This window comes from Micropterus dolomieu, linkage group LG17, assembly GCF_021292245.1.
Source record: "Micropterus dolomieu isolate WLL.071019.BEF.003 ecotype Adirondacks linkage group LG17, ASM2129224v1, whole genome shotgun sequence".
In the NCBI taxonomy this organism is placed as follows: domain Eukaryota; kingdom Metazoa; phylum Chordata; class Actinopteri; order Centrarchiformes; family Centrarchidae; genus Micropterus; species Micropterus dolomieu.
The window spans coordinates 18,845,180-18,853,480 of record NC_060166.1 but is presented as its reverse complement, the minus strand read 5'-3'; positions in this window follow the sequence as shown (position 1 = coordinate 18,853,480).

Here is an 8,301-nt window from a genome sequence, read left to right as displayed (position 1 = left end):
GCAGTGTGAAGCAGGCGTGTGCTCGCTTATATCTCCAGAGGTTAACAGTTGTTTTGTTTTCATTTTTCCACCATTTGCAATTCCATCAGAGTTATAATAAGACCCATGCACGACAGCTTGTTCCATGCACATGTTGGTGTTCATTTACTAAACACACACACCGGTCTAAATCAAAGCTGCATTATGTCTCCGTTGTGAATTAACCACACTTCCAGTCAGTGCAGTGTTGTGTAGATCTGTGCAACGCCTGAGTTAACTTCAATTACTTATTCCTTCCTCCTGCAGAACACGATGTGGGTTAACTACCAACATCCTCCCCTTTTTTTGTTTTGTTTTCATTACTCAGCCATTGTAGACGTTGTCCACAGCTTGGCAGGCGAGCGCTGCGAGTCCTGGACTCTGACACTGTGCGGATCACATTTAACTGTTAAATAGGGCTGTTTTGCTTGGAGCACGCTTGCAGCCAGAGACTCGGCTGGTGGTGTTTCAGCCACATGTTCCAGTTCATGGGCGCCTGAACGGGGGGCGCGTGCTTCCTCCCCAGTTTGCACTCCAGTGACATGACCCAGAGAGGCCAAACACTTGCTGTGTGAGACACAAACCAGCTTGTCCCACCTGCACTGAGCTGCATTGATTAGATAGGAAGGAGGTAGCTGCAGAGGGTTAAGGACATGGGGGTAGCACAGAGGGCAAGTTTGTCTTCGGCTGCAGGGCTTTGTTTAAATGTCTTTTCCCCTTCTCAGCATTTCTTTTTTTTTCATTTTCTTGCCCTTTCTGCATTTCTTTGTTATTTATTTTTCCATGTATTGCTGAATATGATTAAGACAGGTTTTAAAAAATGGCGAAGGTCAACAGAAACGACTTTTTACAGCAGCAACAGGATGTCTTTACTGTTTCTTTTTCCACAAATATGAAGTCTATCGCTGCATTTCCAGGTCACTGACAGCTATTTTTAGCTTCTCTCTCTTGCAGAGGAAAGGAATCACACAGCACAGAGCTTCAGATAGAGGCAAAAAAAGAAAGGCTCACTCCAAAAACAAGAGTTTGTTTGAGCTGTGGTTCCTTTGGCGCCAGAGATGTGGCTGCCGGGAACACCTTCCCCATCACACACACACACACAAACAAACACACACACACCTGAGGTCTGCAGTGCTGGAGCAGCGGCAGCCAATCAACACCAAGCTTGTTCTGAAGAAGACCCCACCCCATCTTCCAGTAATGTCCAATTTCAGGAGTAAGTAAGCTCGGCCTCACTCAAAAGATTTAGTTTGGCTGAGTCTCCGCACTGTTTTTCTTCTCTTCTGGCTCAGGAGGTTAAATAGTGTCAGTCGCACTGAGCACCAAGTTTGTCTGGGCCAAAAGTGAGACTACTCCCAGAAAAGGCAATACTTTTCATTATAGCTTTCTCAGGAATATTACATTGTGTAGACTGTGAGCTCAACAGTGTATTTATTGATCTTAAAGCAACAGAGAACAGGCCTGTTTACCCAGGATTTGTACAATTTGTTTTTTTATTAAAAAGACATAGAAACACCTCAGTGGTTATCCTTCTTTCAGCTGCTGACACCATGTTTTTGTCTGCTGAGGAGAAATCCCTCCATCTGGTCATGGGTCTGATTAAAGGCGATCATTATGGCATCAATGTGCCTCCCTCATAGACTTAAACCCCTGCCCACCCCTGAGGGGGAAAAAGAGAAAATAAAGCATCCTTCATTACCCTGCCCTCCCTCCCTTCTGCAGGCCTTCACCCCCCTTGAGCACTATCCCTTTCCTGTGCTGTTTTGATGTGTAAATGAGCGTATTGAAAACCCGCAGGCCCCAAAAGAGATGCTTTCCATGAAAATGCGGCAGTCAGAGAGCACCAGAGTTCACACAGCTCGCCACTCCTCGCAACCGGACTCCAATCAGACACCCAGTACGCCGCTGCTGTCTCGCCTGTTAGAGCACGATACAAACACGCATAAAATCACACACACACACACACACACACACACACACAGGCACACACAACTGCACAGACGCATGCTGACTCATATCGTGCAGACATAAACATTTACATGGGGAAATAAAAACCCGTGCAGGCGAGTTTGAGAATTTGGCTTCACTGTGACTTTTTGTTGGGATGAGGAAACAGCGTCAGGCGTGTGAAGTGGCTAAAGAGATACAGCAGCTGAAACTGTTCCGCAGCATCTATCGCGTCAATGAAATCAAAGCACACAGGCTGAGAGATTAAAAGTCTGCTCTGGAGTACAGAGGGTTGGCTGTGTCTTGGAATTTCAGAAGCGCTGCAGAGGAAGAAATAGTCTATTACAGGTTACATGTAATCGAATTACATGTTATCAGATCAGCAGCAGTAGCACCAATTTGTCTTTGAGATTCTTCTTTGAGGTTATTTTTTATTCTTGGGTCGACATAATTAATTTAAATGTAATAACCTTTTCTTGAATTTTCTAAAAATGAGTCTTACTATCTCGAAACAAGACTAGCAAATAAGACAAATTGCTGCACAAGCATCAAGAAAAGGACCCTTGATTTGAAATAGTTTCTTGGAAATAGGGGAAATAGTTTTACCCCACTAGCAGATTTTGTTCATTTTAAAGATAATAAGACTAAATAATAGACATAATAGAAGAGTTAGGATGAAGATTTTATGCAGTGTTCATAAGTCCAAAATGTAACTACTTGATCTGACCTGAAGGACGGAACTTTTCAGTCTCAATTTCCAGACTTCATCCTTTCATCTTGATATAAAAGAGAGTCAAGACTTGACACCACTGAAATGGAAGTCCTTTTGAATTTAAATCAGAAAGAACTTTTAGTTAAACATTGACCAAAAAGGATCCAAAACAAGATTTGAACTTGAATCAACTCAAGTCAAATCAAGGCACTTTTATTCATATAGCCCAAAATCACAATTCACCATCAAAGGGCTTTACAATCTGTACATCATACAGCACCCTCCATCCTTAGACCCCTTGAAATGCTGGATAAGAAAAACCCTAAAATAAACCCTTTTATGGGGTTTAAGGAAGAGCACCAGATTAGGGATGCCTCTTCCAGGATGGTCAGACATGTAAGGGATGGTGTGTGTACAGAGGAGACAAAAACAGTAATATTACGTTGTTGAAAAGAACCATTTCACCTCAAAGTTAAATGTGTACGAACAAGCACCACAGCTTATCAGCAATGGAACTTACATGTACATTTAAGGGATGAAGCTGGTGCTGATTGTGAAAAGACTGTGAGTTGCTCCCACACAAAAACAACAGAGAGCTGCTATTAACTATTACTAAAGTTCAAGGAAATGCAAAAGGAATTAACTATTACATAGCAAGGCTTTACCCATCCTCCACCACAGGCTGAAAACTTTCTAACTACGAACACCCCATGCTCTCAACTGTTTTAGTTGTTTATTTGGAAAAGATGCACTGACAATGAATTGAATGCATTTATTGTACGTTACTTTGGACAAAAGCATCTGCCAAATAAATGCAATGTAATGTCTGAGACGCAGACAGGTCAAAATGGATGCAGATGAAAGCTGTGTTGCGACACAAAGTGGAAACAAGGAAGAGTAAAGGCCGGGCAGATTATATTAAGAATACGGTGCAGGAGGAGAAAGTTTCAAGAAAAAGTTTCCAGCTTTTTGCTGTATCTTTTTTTTAAAGTGTTTTTTTCACATCCTTTGATCAATAAGCAGAAGACAGAGAAGTAAAGCTTTCTCATCCCTCTGTACTCATTCCTGTGCTCCGTCTGCCTGTGGCTAAAGTAGAGATGAATCAGTGAACAGAGGGAGGTTCCGCCGCTCGCTCTCACTCTCTGAAGCCAACAGCATTGCTGTGATCACTGTTAATCTCCTTTGCCACTCTGCTGCCATCTCCTCACATACATTCATCTCATTTCCAATAGTGTTTGCGGCCTCTTCTTCCTTTCTAATTAGGCGCCGTCAAGATTTCAGAAGTCATCCTTTGGTGTTCTGCAGCAGGCGAGATTGCTCTTTGAGCTAGGGGGTCAGTGATGGCAAGTATTTGTTTGAGGGTTAAATCACAGCAGGCCTTTCATCATGTTGTTATGTTGCACGATCAGAGGCTCGGGATTATGTAGGTCAGACGTTGGAGAGTGAGAGCGCCCCTTTTGTAGCTGCCATTTTTATTCAGTTGCTAGGCAGCACCCGCTCTAATCTCTTGTACCAAAGAGTCTCTCCCCAGAGAAAAAGAGAGGGAGCAGGAGTTACAAAGGACGAAAAAAAATTTGAAAACAGCATCAACAAAGAACACAAACCCATGCAAGGACTGCTTTTAGAAACACTCTAAAGGGAGGGAGTGGGTAAGGACAGGATGAGGGAGTCTAAGCTTGGCCCTGAAACCCACATGGACCCTGAACATCTTTAAACCCCTGTGGGTTTGTTTGTGCCATTGATTGAGGGTAGATTAAACACCCAAGTCTGTGCCCCTTTGTAAATGCTGGGAAACATTATTTTAGTGTTAGGGTACAACTTGAGTTCAGCTTTTAAAAACAAGTGGAAAGGCTCCAGTGGGTCAGGGAAAGCAGGACAGTTGATGTGAGTCAAGATTTTGGCGCAAGTTGTTTGTCAGCAGGTACCAGAATGGATCAGATTTGGGGCTGGGTCGTCTGGCAAGTGTGTCTGCTGTCACACTGTCAGAGCACCCACATCCTAAATGTGCTCATGTCATGCTCCGCCATCAAAGGCTCACCCCTCGGCTCTGTGTTCTGAGAGAGGAGCCCCCACCCCACCCCACCCCACCCACACACTGTTCCCCTCCCTCCCACCCGGGCCTCGGGCTCGGTAAGGATCTGCTATTCTCCGTAGCATTTCACACACTTTGATTTGGAGTTTTGAAGTTTGTTCTTCTGTGACTCTTTTTTTAGACTTGGTTGTGTTTCATTTTGACTGTCTCGATTCATGAAGTTTCCAGATGATGTCTGTAAACTTGGCACTGTAGCACTGCTGGTTCTCGTGCTGCCTTTAATCACTTTTAATATACCTGCTTTAAATCACTCAGTTTTTATAAAGACAGAGTAAGTCAATGATTATATGAAACAAGTCTTATACTGACTTTTACTTTTAACAAATGTTTTACGGTAACAGAAAAGCTTGACATTTTGGGAAATTCGCTTTCTTGTCAAAAGATTACTACCACTCAATAATATGATGCTAAAGCAAGCAGCCCATTAGCTTAGCATAGCATAAAGACTGGAAACAGGGGGAAACAACTAGCCTGGTGCATACCAGCACATCTTAAGCTCACTAATTAACTTTTTATATCTTATTTTTTTATTCTGTAAAAAAAAGTGTAGTAACTGGTAGGCAGTTTTTTTCGCTTGTTTGTTTATTAGCTTTGGACAGAGCTAGGCTAGCTGTTTCCCCCTGCTTCCAGTCTAAGCTAACAGCCTCCTGGTTCCAGATTCATATTTAACATACAAACAATCATCAAAATCTGCAAGACAATTAATAAGCATATTTATTGTTTTGCGCTTACGGCAGACAAATCACTGACTAAGTGGGACCCATGTAGCAGTCTGAAATATCCTCGAGCAGACTGTCTAAAGGTATAAAAGTCCTTTGTGAAGCTCAAATGTTTATTTGGAAGGATGTAATTGGCTAATTACAGAGAGAGAGGAGAACCTGTGTGTGTGTGTGTGTGTGTGTGTGTGTACCTACTCTTTAGTGTTAGTTTCTGTTCTTGGTTTCTCCAAATGAACACGTTAATTAACTCAACATTTGTACGTTTTGCTCTGCGTGTTAAGTATCTGCTGAGGTTGTCCAGGGTTGTTTTGTATTTTGTGAACAAAATGACACAGAAAATTCAATGGGACATTTTGGGGCAGTTCAAACACATTTGGCCAAAAAGTTTCCTATCATCAATTAAGACCCTTTTTCCGGCTAGGGCTGTTGACTCAGGCTGATCACTGTACATTAGCCAGTCTGTGTAGTAAAGGGAACCAGCTGGGGCCACACTCACTCTAACACTGGACCTTTTGTCAAGGTCTCAGCCCCCCCTACAAGTAAAATAAAAACCCTGTTGCATGAGAGATACTCTTTGTGTAGAAGCAGACATTGTTCCTATTGTGGCGTGTCAAAGCTGACATGCCAGGTCCAACACAGTGCTGAATAAACTGTGGTTTGTGTACATACTGTAACTGTAGGCTGTGGAAAAGGAGCAAGGCAGCGGTCTGTGATGATCTTGGCGGCCGGCGAGGATTTGGCATTCAGAGCAAGAGCTGGAGCAGCAGTACCACATGCAGCCCTTTCCCTCAGGATAATAACTGCTTGTGGAGCAGTGAGAGAGAAAACCTGCACGGATCAGCCTTCCTGTTCACACCCCATCATGCATGAGCTGGCAGGATCCTTGTGTTGTTATGGTCATGAGACATTTCCTGTGTGTGTTTTGGGGTTGCATCTGGGCTTGTTTACAGCCCAGGGTAGAGCCTCATTAAGTGGAACATGGTACTAGGCGGATGTGTGGGGGCTCAAGTGCCTATTAGTGGGGTCAGCCTGTAGCCCCAAACCAGAACCCAACTGGGCCAGGTGCTTCATGCTACAGCCTGGTTTCCACAACACAAGGCTTAAGAAGGGCTTACTCTTTAGAAAAGTGTGCATCATTAAGTTTATCTAAAAACCCCTCCTCTAAAACATCATGTTTTATTATCCATGATGACAGATGTCAGATTTGACATTTCAAGGATGTCGATATTCTTTATTTTACAAATGTAATGAAAACACCAAATTCAACAATCCATCCATCTCTCAATACTTTCCAACTTCTCTACCCTGTCTGTGGCACTCAGGTTACTACTGAAGATGTAAATCTTTAAGAACATGTCATAAATATATAGTTTAATTTAAAATTCGGCTATAAATTTTCCTAAAACAGCTGGGTATTGTAGATTTTTAGAAAACATTACCAAAACATGAGTAAAAGTGCATTAGTCCGCGACGTATTTCAGCGCATTTGGCACGCTAATGAACATTTACAGCAGTAAAGGCAACAGTTAAGACAATGTGTATGTGGGACAGTGACCACATTCATCACAATGAAGGAACATGTCACCCAGTGCAGCAGTGTGGCTTATTGGTGTGTTTTAATAGTTTTTGGACAATAAAAAAGTAGCTCTATGGCACAGAGGAATAAGATGTGGCAGGCTTTGGACACAAACACACTTGTTAGTAGAATCACTTCTTTGTTGGTTTTGGTCTTTTGATAATACAAAAAACACAGAATATCTTCAGGTTTATTCTCTAGAGGAACTTTGTTGTTAAGTGTGAGCAACGCCCCCGAATTTAGACCAAGCCAGAAATATGACTGAAAACTGTCTGAGCACACTCAGGTGTCCTTGGTTCATTGTTTCTGGTTGTGCATGTGTAAGTTGCCCTTCCTAGTTATTTTTTTTCATGTGTGCATAACTATGAGACCCTCATATCCCACAGCCCCCTCTGTCAGCAGCAGCTCCATGAAATCCTCCACAGTTCCAGTGTGAAGTGTCCTGCAAAGACTAAAGCTGGGCAGCAGAGGACAAAGCAGAGAGGGATTAGCATCCCCCGCCTTTCTGCTCATGCACACCCGCACCGTGTAACACTCAACATAATCAAACACTCACCCAGTGTGACACCCAACACAACCAAACACTCTTCTGGGGCTATGCTACTAAAACAAACCCTGCGCTGGAACCCCAGGGGCTGAGGAGAGTAGCGGAGGAGCTGAGGAGGCGGATGTGAAGGAGGCCAAGAGCTCGTGGTGTTTATGCTGAACAGCCAGAGAGTGGGAAACGCACGGAACACGATCCTCATGTTTTCCTTACCCCAGCTAATCCGACGAAACGACGGAGGGAGCAGATTCCCTTACAGAGAAAACTGCCACTTAGATATTTATCCTCACTAAGGCAAACATCTGGCCCCTGCGGGCTCTTTTCATAGGGCGATATGAGTGGGTGTGATACTCAGCGACATTTATTTGGGTGTGAAGTTTTAATTAAAAGTGAAAGCGATGCCCGCCGGCCAACCCCCCATCCAGCTTTGTCTATTCCCTGAGCTATCCCCTGTGGAATGAAGAGAGAAAAGAAAAACTAAAGAATAAGAGACAGGTGGCAGGGGAAAAAAACAGAAAATAGACAAAAAAATGCAGAGGCAGATAGGAGAAGAGGTACAGACAGGAGATATAGAGTAATTTATCTGCTCAGGAGGTGCTCAGGGTGTGAAATATCCCATCTTGCTGTTTGTTTTCAGTTGCAGTCAGATGGAACAGCCTGAGTTAAAGGCCCCCCCCACACACACACACACAC